Source organism: Choloepus didactylus, chromosome X (assembly GCF_015220235.1).
Source record: "Choloepus didactylus isolate mChoDid1 chromosome X, mChoDid1.pri, whole genome shotgun sequence".
Classification (NCBI taxonomy): Eukaryota; Metazoa; Chordata; class Mammalia; order Pilosa; family Megalonychidae; genus Choloepus; species Choloepus didactylus.
The window spans coordinates 63,300,313-63,313,214 of NC_051334.1; positions in this window are offsets into that span (position 1 = coordinate 63,300,313).

A 12,902-nucleotide genomic window follows, 5' to 3' on the forward strand; every position below is an offset into this window, starting at 1 on the left:
AGCATGGCAGTCAACTTTAGAAGAATTTATGTTTCATTATTAATTGGCTCATTTAGACAAAGGATACTAGTAGCGAAAGGGTAAATATTTATATCTTTTGAATTTCTAACAAATTTTAAAATAATTTTTCTAGTCACTGTGAGAACTCCATGTCAGTGCAAGTGTTTTAAAATTTGCAGTGTAATTGTAAAGACTAAGGTAAGTATTCAAGATTATGTTTTGACCAAAATGAAGAAATATGTCCACCAGAGTATAGGGAAGCATATTTTGATCAAATTGTCAAAATAAAAGATGTGAAGCATCTATGAAATACAGTGATGACATCATTGGAGACCTAATAGAGGAAAGAAGGAATGTGCTGTTAAATGAAATGTTTGGTCAATAAAAATTAGTGAAAGTACATGTAAAAATGACACAAGTTTTTATACAAGTATGCTGTGTATATTTGTACAATTGTTAGAATAACTTTGGCACTGTGGTACATATTTGAATCTGTGTAATATAACTACCTTAAATACATGAATATATACTTACAGAACTAGACATCTTTAGAGCCCAAGATCAGGGAGTACAGCATGACAGTAAAATGTTTCATATCCACTAAAATAACTTGCCTTTTGCCTATAAAAGTTGACTTCTCAGGACTGGTGGCCCTGTAATGTATAATAAACAGCTGTGTGAGACTGGTTGCTTTTGGGGGGAAAAGAAAATGAAAGCCAAAAAGAAAACTTGTTTTCTGGGTTCTTGGACTCAAAATCTGCAGAGGAGATAATAAAAATGAAATGATGTATGGAAGAAATATTTTGCCCCTGTTTAAATGGTGCATGAAGGAAAAAATCCCAGATCACAGAGGCTGCCTGCCACCTAGCCAGTGACCCCAACATTAGCAAAAAGCTGAAGAAACAAAGGAAAACCTCTTATTTTAATGCACTGAAGGAGCTACAGGAGATCGAGAATGCAATCAACGAGAACTGCATCATCTGAGAAGAAGCCTACCCAGAGGGCTTCGCTGATATAGAGAGTGGATGCAGAACCCCTGGCCCCCTTGCAGGTTCCCCTATCAACACCCTGCCCTGGGGCTTGAGGGAGCCAAATTCCAGCTCCCTGCAGGACCTGAGCAAGTCACTTCCCATCCCGTGCTTTAATTTTTCTATACATGAAGTGGAGCTCCTAAGGCCTGATACTAGTGGAGAGCAATAAAGCACACCCAGATCCAGAAGAAAGGAACCATGCCCATCAAATGGTCATCACTGCTAACTCCCACCTCCCAGGGGAACCTGCCATGGTGAGCAGCGAACACTCTTCTCGTCCTAACCACGAACTGAGCAAATTGCACCAGCCCAGACACAAGACTGAGAAACTGAGGCCCTGGCAGGCCCAAGGACCCTGCCACCCCTGCCCAACTCTGGGGAAACATTGTCCTTATATGAGGCTGATGATATCTTGATCCTTCAGTAAAACCAACATTTGACTGAGAATTTGCAAGGCACCTAAACATGCATGGGCTGTATCCATCCTGCATGCAAACTAAAAATTTGGCCTGACACAGTTTCATAGATACTAAAAGACATGAGAGTTCTGGACCAGAGACAGAGGGCACTTTATTTCTCACACAGCAGCAGTCAGCATGAACTTCTGCTTGCATTGATTCTCATTGCACCTCAAGTCCTGGCTGGCAATGAGGAGCACTGCAAGTGGATGCTCTGCTGAGTGGGTTTGCATTCGAGTGTAGGGAACCAAAGCTTAAGAAACCACAGTCTTTTATTTTATTTGAAAAAAAGCATTTATTCTGGACTTAGTATAGGCTACAGTCTTTTAAAAGAGCTTCTAGAAAAACTTCCAAAAGGGAGACATTATCTGTATATAACAGCCAACAAATGTGCCCTCTGTCCCAGTGGAGACACTAGCTGTATCTTATAAGGATGTTGCTATACAAACATCATTGGAAAATAATCTAGATCCAAACTGTTAATGCCTCTGCTCAGAATTCAAGCAGAAATGTGGGCGATCTATGAATAATTTTCCCCACAATTGCAAGCAGTTTCTAAGAATTATATGGAAATGCATAGGACCAAGAATAATGAGAATTTTGGAAAAGAACAAGAATGCTGTAGTACTTATGCTGTCAGATTATAAGACTTATTATAAAACTACAGTATTCAAGAAAGGGTAGCTTTATTGGTGTAAAAATAGGTATGAAGATGAATTCAGCAGAAGAGAGAATCCAGAAATATACCCCCAAGCATATGGTCAATTGATTGTTATTAGAGATGCAAAACCCATTCAGTGGAGAAACTATAGCTTTATCAAGGCCTGGCACTGATAATATCAAATAGCAATAAGTTAAAAGAACTGTTTCTCAACCCTTACCTTAAACCATACACAAGTATTAGAAATAGATATTAGGCCTCAATAAGAGAGATAAAATAATACCGTTTCTAGAAGAAAGAAAAGAACAAAATCTCAGTGATCTTGTGTAATGTTTAATTTCATTTGTCAACTTAGGCCAAAAAAACCAGTTATTTAATCAAACAGTAATCTTGATATGGATGTGAAGGTATTTTGTAGATGTGGTTGACATCTAAAATCAGTTGACTTTAAGTAAAGAGGGCTACTCTGGATAATGTGGATGGGCCTCATCCAATTACTTGAAAAATTGTTAAGAACAAAATTGAGAATCATCAGAAAAGAAGAAACTCTCCCTCAAGACTAACTTGGCTGAGTTTTAAGACTGCTGGCCTGCCCTACAGATTTCAGAGTGAAGACTACAAAGTCAACTCATGCCTGGATTTCCAGACTGCTGGCATGCCCTACAGATTTTGCACTTAAAAGTTTCCACAGTTGTGTGAGCCAGTTCCTTAAAATAAGTGTCTCTATATCCTGTTTTTATTCATACACACACACATTGTTGTTTCCTTTTCTCCAAAAAACCCTGACAGATTCACCTTGTAATTAGCAAAGACATCTGAAATAGGTTACCAAAAGTATGAAGAATAACAGAAAGATCAATAAAGTGGACTTGATCAAAATTAAAATCATTTTCTCTTCACTGGCTCTGTTAAGAAAATGAAACAAAAGTCATGGAATGGGAGAAAATATTTGCAAAACATTTATCCAACAAAGATCTTGTAATGTGAATATATAAAGAACTCTTACAACTCAATAATAAGTGAACAAAAACTGAGAATAATGATAAAGTATTTGAACAGACCCTTCAAAAACAGATATATGGATTGCAAGCAAGTACATGAAAGATTCTCAACAACATAAGTAATTAGGTAAATGCTAATTGAAACTAAAATGAGATAGCACTACACATGCATTAGAATGGCTCAAATTAAAAGATCTGACCATACAAAGGTTCCATGAGGATGTGCTGGGAATATATATTGTTACAAAATCTTTGGAAATAGTTCGGCAGTTTGAACATTTAAAATGTTAAACATATACCTACTCTATGACTGCTTATAATTTTTTACCCAACAGAAATTACAGTTTAGGTCCACACAAAACTTGTACATGAATGTTCAAAGCAGCTTTATTTGTAATTGTCAAAAACTGGACACTAATAAAATGGTTATACAATGGAATACTCTACAGCAACAAAACAAAGCACACTATTGATAAAAATTACAAGAAAAATCTCAAAATAATTATGCTTATTTTAATAATCCAGGCAAAAATCTTACATACAGTGTGATTTCATTTTACAAATTCCTAGAAAAGACAAAGCAATCTATACTGAGAAAAAGCAGATCAATGGCTGCCTAGGGATGTGTGTGGGGATAATTAGGAATGGAAGGAATACATAGGGCCATGACTAAACTTTTGGAGGTGAGATGATGTGCATGTTCACTCTCTTTGTTGTAGTGTTGGCTCCATGAGTGTATACACATAGTATAAATATATATACTTTTAAATTAAGTAACAAAAAGTAAGCATATGATTTGAGACAAAAGCACTCAAAAGAAATTTAAGGCCTGCAAATTCTCAGATAGATCAATCTATTAGCCAGTTTCCTTTTCTTTAAAACAAAATTCAAAATCCTAAAGATTTGGTTTGTTTTTCTCTTTGTTAATTATTAATGTGCTATTGCTTTTCATGTCCTGGGTTATATTTTCAAAGTATTTCTTCACATTATATGAGTATCTGAAGCAAGGTTTGCTTTTCACTTTGATGGTTGAGGAGCCTATTTTATTCTGATATCAACCACTTGTGCACATAGCTATGTGTCAAAGTCTAATATCTAAAGAGCACTCAAATTAAGTTCTCCTGTTGGGAAAAGTAAAAAGCGATGAGCAGTTAATACAAATATCACTTGAAGAGTCAAGTAATTAACCACACTAACTGGGTTAGAATTTTAGATTATGAAATAATTTCAATCAATACCTGACCATAATTTTTTCCTCAGTATCTCCTTAATCCTTCAAAGTCCCACTCAAAGATTGCATACTGGACCTAGGTAGAACTTTGGGGGAGTGTTTTTTCTTGGAAATGTATGATGTAAGCAGGGCAAGCAAAAGCACAATAAAGCCCATGTCCCGGACCAAAATGGCTCTAACACCTAGACATGGAATGTAAGGAAATGCTGACACCTAGACATGGAATGTAAGGAAATGCTGACTAGAAGCAACCTTCTGAGTCCAATAGGCAATGAAGCAGGGACTTCATATCTGCATGTGCTAGGTAAATGATGTGAAAACCAGTAACTTCCCTGCACATCCAGCTGCAGAAAAAAAACATCAGACTTTGTAAATTATGTCTGCACTCTTTCACAACAGACCCTGCCCTTGCATTGATCTTGAGTCCATATTTCACACCAGAGTAGTGTGAACCAAAGTTCAGATCAAATTGAGGCTATCTGACTGTTGCCTGGGGTACTGGAGGATGACAGGATAGGAAGGTGGTGACCTTTATAGTGAAATTGAAAGAAGTTGAAGAATCATGTAGCTACATCCCAGTCTCCAACCTATCAAGTGTCCTGGATGGAAACATGGTATGTACCATTCCAAGAAGGTAAATTAGAGACTCAGGGATATGAAGACTCCTGGAGTCCCACAAACATGGAGGGCAGAGACTCTGGTCCTGAAAAGTTCCTCACTGAGCTGATAACTGTGATAAGGTTTCTTAGCCATTCTCTTTTCTGGCAGATAGTGAGGAATTTTCCCCAGGAAGTCTCAGGTCATAGATAACTGGTCCATATTCTGGCTCCATGGAGATGCTGGTCAGAGCACCCTCCAGTGAAAGAGATCAATGCAGACTAGATTGCTTCTTGAAATCAAATTTCCTAGAGTGGGCAGGAGATGTGACTTGCAAGGGAGGGAATAGCCACCTGTACAAAGCCTTTGAATAGTCGTGCAAACCCTGAATGTGTTTTGGAATGTTTTTACTATGAACAAATGGATACAGAGAGAAAAGCCTTGTGCCCATAGAAACATTGAAGGACAACAGAAGCTTAATTAACAGAACTTGATGCATCCTTGGAAGTTTTATTACATTCTGGGAGGGTGCTCAAGGCATGAAACTCTATGCCTGCGCAGGTTTCCATGGCACAGTAGCTGCCAGGTTAACCAAAAGCAAAGCTGATCCCTTCATGGAAAGACAGATTTGCACCTGTCCCCTCCTGACATTCCCCAGGCAGACTAGGGAGAAACAGCAACTTGAATTTCCAAAACTACCAAAGCTTGGATTTCCCTCTTTGTCTCCTCCAGAGCATGGAAGGTTGAAGTTCCTGATATAAGGGTAAGAAATGCACTTTTGTGTTCCTGCATCTCATCCATTCCCCCTCTGCTTTTTTTCATGGGTTCAGGAGTGACCTTGATTGAGCAGGGGTCAATGTGAGTATGAGTCCCCTTGTGGCTTCCTCATAGTCTATGCCATGTTGGGAGCTTTCAAGTTGCCTTTCTCTTACAGCAAAAGACACTGCAGCTGCACACCATTCCTTCAGAACTTATGGAGTAGAAGTGCTCGTTTCCACTCAGCAGGGTTCTGAGCAATTTCTAACAAGTGAGAAGGCCCTTTGGAGTGCTTAGTGGTGACAGCTTCACAGAAGCAGGTCTGGTTCAAATCAAATGTCAGATTTCACATTTTCATCTGGCCATTGCAAGAGTATCAGGGTTAAGAGAGTTGGACCAAGTGGCAGGGAAAACTACCATTTAAAGGATAAAGACCCTGCTCATTCACAGATCCTCCTGTATAGTCTCAGCAGGCCTGAATAGGAAGCAAACCCAGAAGGATGCTTTTTAATTTGTCTTCTGTGACTTCTGAGGTTAGCATATGAATATGCTCCACACATTGGTAGTCCCAGGAAAAGGGTGATGAAAGGATAAGCAACAATTAAAATATTTTTCACATAAAACAGTGGTATCTTGTTCTATCTATTGAATATGCACATGACAAAGACATAACCAGCTCAAAAGAAAATGCAAAGACCAGACACACTGATAGATCAGGAATATTGCAATTAATGTGAACCTAGATCAAAAAATCAAAAGCTGGTGCTTTGAAATATCAATATAATTGTTTCACTGAAAACAGACTCTGAAAACCAAAGTATAGAAGAAGTTTATTGAACTGAAGTAGCATTAATGTGGAACAGCAACAAAAGGTCAGTGCTCAAAAGGCAAGATTTGGGGAGACAGTTTATATGGCTGCTAGGAACAAAGGGAGGGTATGGGGGAATGGGGATAAGGAGCAATGGCGAGTGATCTACATGAGTTGCCTGAGACAGGATGTCCTTGGGCTATGTTTCATTAATTTTGCAAATTGGATGGGCAGGATTTTTCTGCAGGAATGTAGCTATCTAGTGAAGATAAGCAGACTTGCTGATGACAGAATGACTTGTTTCTTCTCTGCAGGGTCAGAGGTATACAGCCATGAAGGGTTATTGCTATGCCAGCCTGACTCAGTTGTTCTGTTTCTTCTTTTTAGTTCCCTTGATAATGGAAGTTCAAGCAGATCAAAATGATTAGTGAAGCTTTACCATTCCATTTTCACATAATATATACAATTCTAGATATGTTGACCATAAAAAAGAACAGAAACATATATTACCAATATAAAAAATCCCTTCATTCCAAATCCTACAGAAATTAAATGAATGAGGGAATATTAGAAATAACTGTGCCAATATATCTGACAAATTAGATGAAAGAGGGAAAAATTTAAAGGCAAAAATTACTAAATATGATACTAGCAGTAATATAAAACCTGAATATCCTTGCATCTATGTTTAAATTAAAATACTAGTTAAAACCCATTCTGAAAATTAAAAAAAAACACAAGCTGAATTGGACATACTGGTGAATTCTATTTTAAAAAATTGTAAATATTTTATACCAATACAACCAAACTCTTTCATTTTATGAGGCCAGCATTACCCAGATACATAAACCAGATGAAACTATCACTAGAAAAGACACTAGAGACAATATCCCTCTTATATATAGTCAGGAATATCTTTAACAAATTGTTAAAAAATGTAAAAAACAGCAATATATTAAGTATGTGGCACACCATTAATCCCAGAAATGCAAGTTTGATTTAACCTTCAAAAATCAATTAATGGACTTCTAGTCTGGACAAGATTGCATAGACTGTTTTGTTCCCTGTTCCTCTCTTCTAAGCACAATGATAAGCTGTGAAAATGGTGCAAGATACAACCAAGAAGAACTCTTAAAAGTAAAGAGAAGTTGAACTGGTTAGGGACCCTAGGAGTGGGGAGCATATTATCAGTGTGTCTTATATTCTTCTCCCCACACAATAGAAGAAGAGCACACAGTCCCAGTATTTTTGATCCTAGCCAAACACCCGAAGGCAACCTACATAGGCTTATTTCTCTCCTGGATCTAATGGGAGTCCCTCTGACACATCACGCAAACCTGACACCATCACTAAGGGGGATCCACTGGGAACCCACGAGAAATAGATAACCAGAGAAAGCACTCTTTTTCTACTGGATCTGAAGTTCCTATGTGAGCAGGTGGAACATACAGTTAAAATTATGCTTAATGGTGAGAGGACAGAATGCTTTTCTCCTAAGATCAGGAATTAGGCCAGGATTTCTGCTCTTACCCCTTTAAATCAACATAGCACTGGGACTTCTAGACAGTTTAATAAGGCAAGTAGCAGAACTAAAAGGCATTCAGTTTGGAAAACCAAACCAAACAAAACCCAGAATAGGTGAGTTCAGCAAATTAACAAGACATAAGATCAACATGAGAAAATCAATTGCATTACTATATCTTAATAATGAACATGCAAAAACCAAATTAAAATCACAATTGCATTAGTAATTGGTCCAATGTGAATGAAATTCTTAGATACAAACAAGAAAATATACATAAGATCTGTGTGCTGGAAATGACAACATACTGATGAAAGAAATAAAATAATACATCAATAAATGGAGAGACATATTGTGTGCATGAGATGGGAGACTCACAGTAGAAAAGATGTTATTTCTTCCTAAATTGATCTAAAAGTTTAATGCAATTCCTATCAAAACCTCAGCAAAGATGCTTGTGTGGCATCTACCACTGAGGCACAATGGCCCCAGGAATCCCCTCCCCTCACTAGGTCTCTCATAGCAGCTGGGATCCCTCACACATAGAATGTAGCAGAGACAAACCCTACCATTTGGAGACATGGGAGACAGGGGAGGATATTTCAAGGCCCAGATCAGTGAGGGACAAAGAGTCTGAGAAAACATGGACAGAGACTGTTTTTCCAGCCCTGGGTCCAAAGCTCTTCCACCACACTGAGGGAAACAGCACTAGGTGGCTGGACCCTTGACTGGGGGGAGGGCTGAAAACTGATACAGCTGGGGGAGTCCTCTCTCATAAATAAAGTGGGAGACACAGCCCCACATTGCCCAGATTTTAGCCAGCAAATGAGGGCAAAGGAAATCTGTAGTTTCAGCCTGCCTGGTCAGAGGCAGCCTGGACACTGAGACAAACTAATTCTGAGGATGATTAACTTATCATACAGCACCATTAGCTGGGCAGACTGGAATGTGCAATGGAATTGAAGGCACTTCACAGACTATCCAGACCCTATTTCAGTCCCACGGAGCTGGTCTAGACCCCATGCATGGGAACTTACCCCTGTTTCGGTTTGGAAATACAGCTGATCCAACTATTAAAACAATGCACTAAAACAAGCCCAGGTCTTGCTTGCTGGTGTAAACAGCACCGTGGGAGCCAGCAGGCATTTTTACAACACAAAGAAACACTGCTGTGGTGGCTAGTACCTAAAGTCCATCCCTGAGGCAAACTGATGTGGGAGCCTGGTGTTTGGGGCAGAGACAATATAACAACTGGCTGGTGAGAGAAACAATAGAGAGAGAACAAAGCCAAACAATAAGAAAACTTATCAAAAGAGAGAAAACTGCCTCTCCAAAAAAACTAATCAAGAAAACCAGATGTCTAGACAATAGCAAAAAATCACAACTCATACTGGGAAGAATGAAGATATGGCCCAGTCAGAGGAACAAACTACACCCTGTGATGGTAAGGTTCGTGTGTCAACTTGGCCAGGTGATGGTGTCCAGGTGTCTGGTCAAGTAAGCACTAGCCTAACCATTACTGCAAGGACATTTGTGACTGGTTAATAAACCAGAAGGCTGGTTTATTAAATCATCAGTGAATTGACTGCACCTATGACTGATTACATCAATGAAGGGTGTGACTTCCACAATGAGAGAATTCAATCAGCAGGATTTAATCCAAACAGTTGAAGACTCAAGAGAGAGACAGAGAGGACCTTCATTTCTTCTTCAGATAGCCAGTGAAGCACTTCCTGAGGAGTTCATCGATCACCTTCCTCGGAGTTGCCAGTTCGCTGCCTGCCCTATAGAATTTTGGACTCGTGCATCCTGCCCTACAGGATTGTACATCCCCATAGTTGCATGAGATACTTTTATAAAATCTTATTTTTACAGATATCTCTTGTTGGTTCTGTTTTCCTAGATAACCCTAACTAATACAACTTGGTACCAAGAGTGGTTCTTGAGAAACAGAATCTTAAAATGGGCATTTACAATTGGTATTCTACTCTGATTAGATTTGAAGACACTAATGATTCCATTTTCAATATTCAAGATGGTACTGACAGTCCATGGCATGAGTTGGCAATGGAGATACACAAAATATCCCCGATTGATTCTCCTAATCATAGTCTTGTATGAAGTAAGGCTCTGGGTGACAGTGTTTTTGACACCTTAACAGAGTTTTGCAGAATTAAGAGGTATAATGATGTTGGCTGGTTGCTCTTAGAAATGCTGGATAAAATTATAAGTTAATGAGATTAGCTAAAGGCTTCAAATTTGAAACTAAAGTGCCATATGACAGGTGTAAAGTTTTCTATGTGTGCCCTGAAAGGAAATCTTATTTCCAGTGGCTACAGACTTGAGATTTCTGAAAACCAGACCCAGAGTCACATTGTATGACTAGAATATTTACAATGTAGACTAAAATCTCAACCGTCCAGTGTGTCTGCTGTTAAAGTAAAGGCATTGATTGGAAAAGAATGGGATCTTGAAATGGGATGGGGACATATGGAGTGATAATAATGACAATGATGACATTGGAACCCTAGATTCTGCTGAGTCTTTTCTAGATATACATGTAATGGTCTGCCCTGAGGAAACACCCCCCCCCATCTACAGGCTGCCCTGAGGAGACAGCTACCTAACCTCCAGCCAGCTTTGAGGAAACAGCTTCCTGACTTCCAGTTTGCCCTGAGGAGCCCACCTTTGAACTTCCGTCTAAAGAGATTCAGCCTTCAGTGCCTGCAAAACCTATAATCATCTCCCCTGAGGATGTAGCCCTCATCAACTCTGTCTGGAGAGATTAATCCTGTTTTGCAAGATGAAACTGCAATGGAATGTCTTGAGGTAAATTGCTTGAGGGATACTTCTAATTCTTTTCATGACTCACCCCCACCACAAGCCTTTGCTTCAAGACCTATAACTAAAGTCCCAAAACGCCCCAAATGGTGAGGTACAAAGTGTGACCCATGAGGAAGTACACTATACTCCAAAAGAACTGCATGAGTTTTCCAATTTATATAGACAGAAATCAGTGGAGTATAGGTGGGAATGGATATTAAGGGTGTGGGATAATGGTGAAAGGAATATAAAGATGGATCCAGCTGAATTCATTGATATTGACCCACTAAGCAGAGATTCTACATTCAATGTTGTAGCTCAAGGGGTTAGAAAGGGTGTTAACAGTTTGGGTGGCTGGCTAAAAAATGGATCAAAATGCGGCTGACATTACCTAAGGTTGCAATGCCAGAACTTCCCTGGTGTAATTCACCATGGGATTCAAAGGCTTAGAGAAATTAGAATGCTGGAGTGGATTTATCATGGAAGATCCACTCACGTGTCCCTGGAGTGTCCAGAGGACACACCTTTGATGAGGACTGTGAGGAATAAATTTGTGAGACTAGCTCCATCATCTCTGAAGAGCTCTGTAGTCTTTCTTCTCTGTAGGTCAGATATTACTGTGGGAATTGCTGTCACTGAGCTGGAATCCTTAAACACAATGGGGATAATAGGATCCCAAGTTGGCAGAAGCAACATGGCAGCAGTTAATCACCAAAGATAAGGTGGGCATGGCTACCATAATAGAAAACAAGCTCAAATCAGTCAAAATAATATGACTTGCAGAAATTTATGGCACTGGCTAGTAGATCATGGTGTATATAGAAGTAAAATAGATGGGCAGTCTATAAATTCTTGTTTGATCTGTATAAGCAGGAGAATTCTAGGGCAAGTGAATAAAAGTCTACCTTGAATGACAAAAGCAGTCATGGGCCCCTAATTCCCAGACTTGAGAGAGTTTACATACCAAGAGTCCCTTGAATGAGGGGAAGGCTGGGTACCCTTGGGGAAGGACCCTGTTACACTGCTAAGAATTTATACAGTTAATCTTTCTCCCAGCCTTCTTCAGGGGTACCTATGGCCATTTACCAGGGTAACTGTGCATTGGGGAAAAGGAAATTATCAGATATTTGGGGGATTATTAGACACTGGTTCAGAAGGGACAGTAATTTCAGGAGACCTAAAATGTCACTCTGGTCCATGAGTCAGAGTTGGGGCTTATGGAGGTCAGATGATCAATGGAGGTTTACCTCAGGTCTGTCTCACATGGGTCCAGTGAGTCCCTGGACCCATTCTGTGGTTATTTCCCCAGTTCCAGAATGCACAATTGGAATACGCATACTCAGGAACTAGCAGAATCCTCACATTGGTTTCTTGACTCATGAAGTGAGGGCTATTTTGGTAGGAAAGGTCAAGTGGAAGCCACTTGAATGGCTCCTGCCTAGTAAAATAGTAAACCAGAAGCAACACTGGATTCCTGGAGGGATTGCAGTGATTAATGTCACTTTTAAAGACTGAAGGAGGCAGGGGTGGTTGTTTCCACCACATCCCCATTCAACTCTATTTGGCCTGTGCAGAAAACAGATGTGTCTTGGAGGTTGACAGTGGATTATCATAAGCTTAGCCAGGTGGTGGCTCCACCACCAGGTGGAGCTGCTGCTCCAGTGTGGTATCACTGCTTGAGAAAATTGACACATCCCCTGGTACCTGGTATGCAGCTATTGATCTGGCAAATGCCTTTTTCTCAATAGATGTTAGTAAGGACCACCAGAAACAGTTTGCATTCAGCTGGCAACTCCAGCAGTATACCTTCACTGTGCTACCTCAGGGGTATATCAACTCTCCAGCCCTATGTCATAATATTGTCCACAGGGATCTTGATCATTTCTCCTTCCCAGAAGACATCACACTGATCTGTTACAATGATGATATGTTGATTGGACCTAGTGAGCAAGAAGCAGCTACTATGATAGATATGTTGGTAAGGTATTTGCATGTGAGAAGATGGGAGATAAAT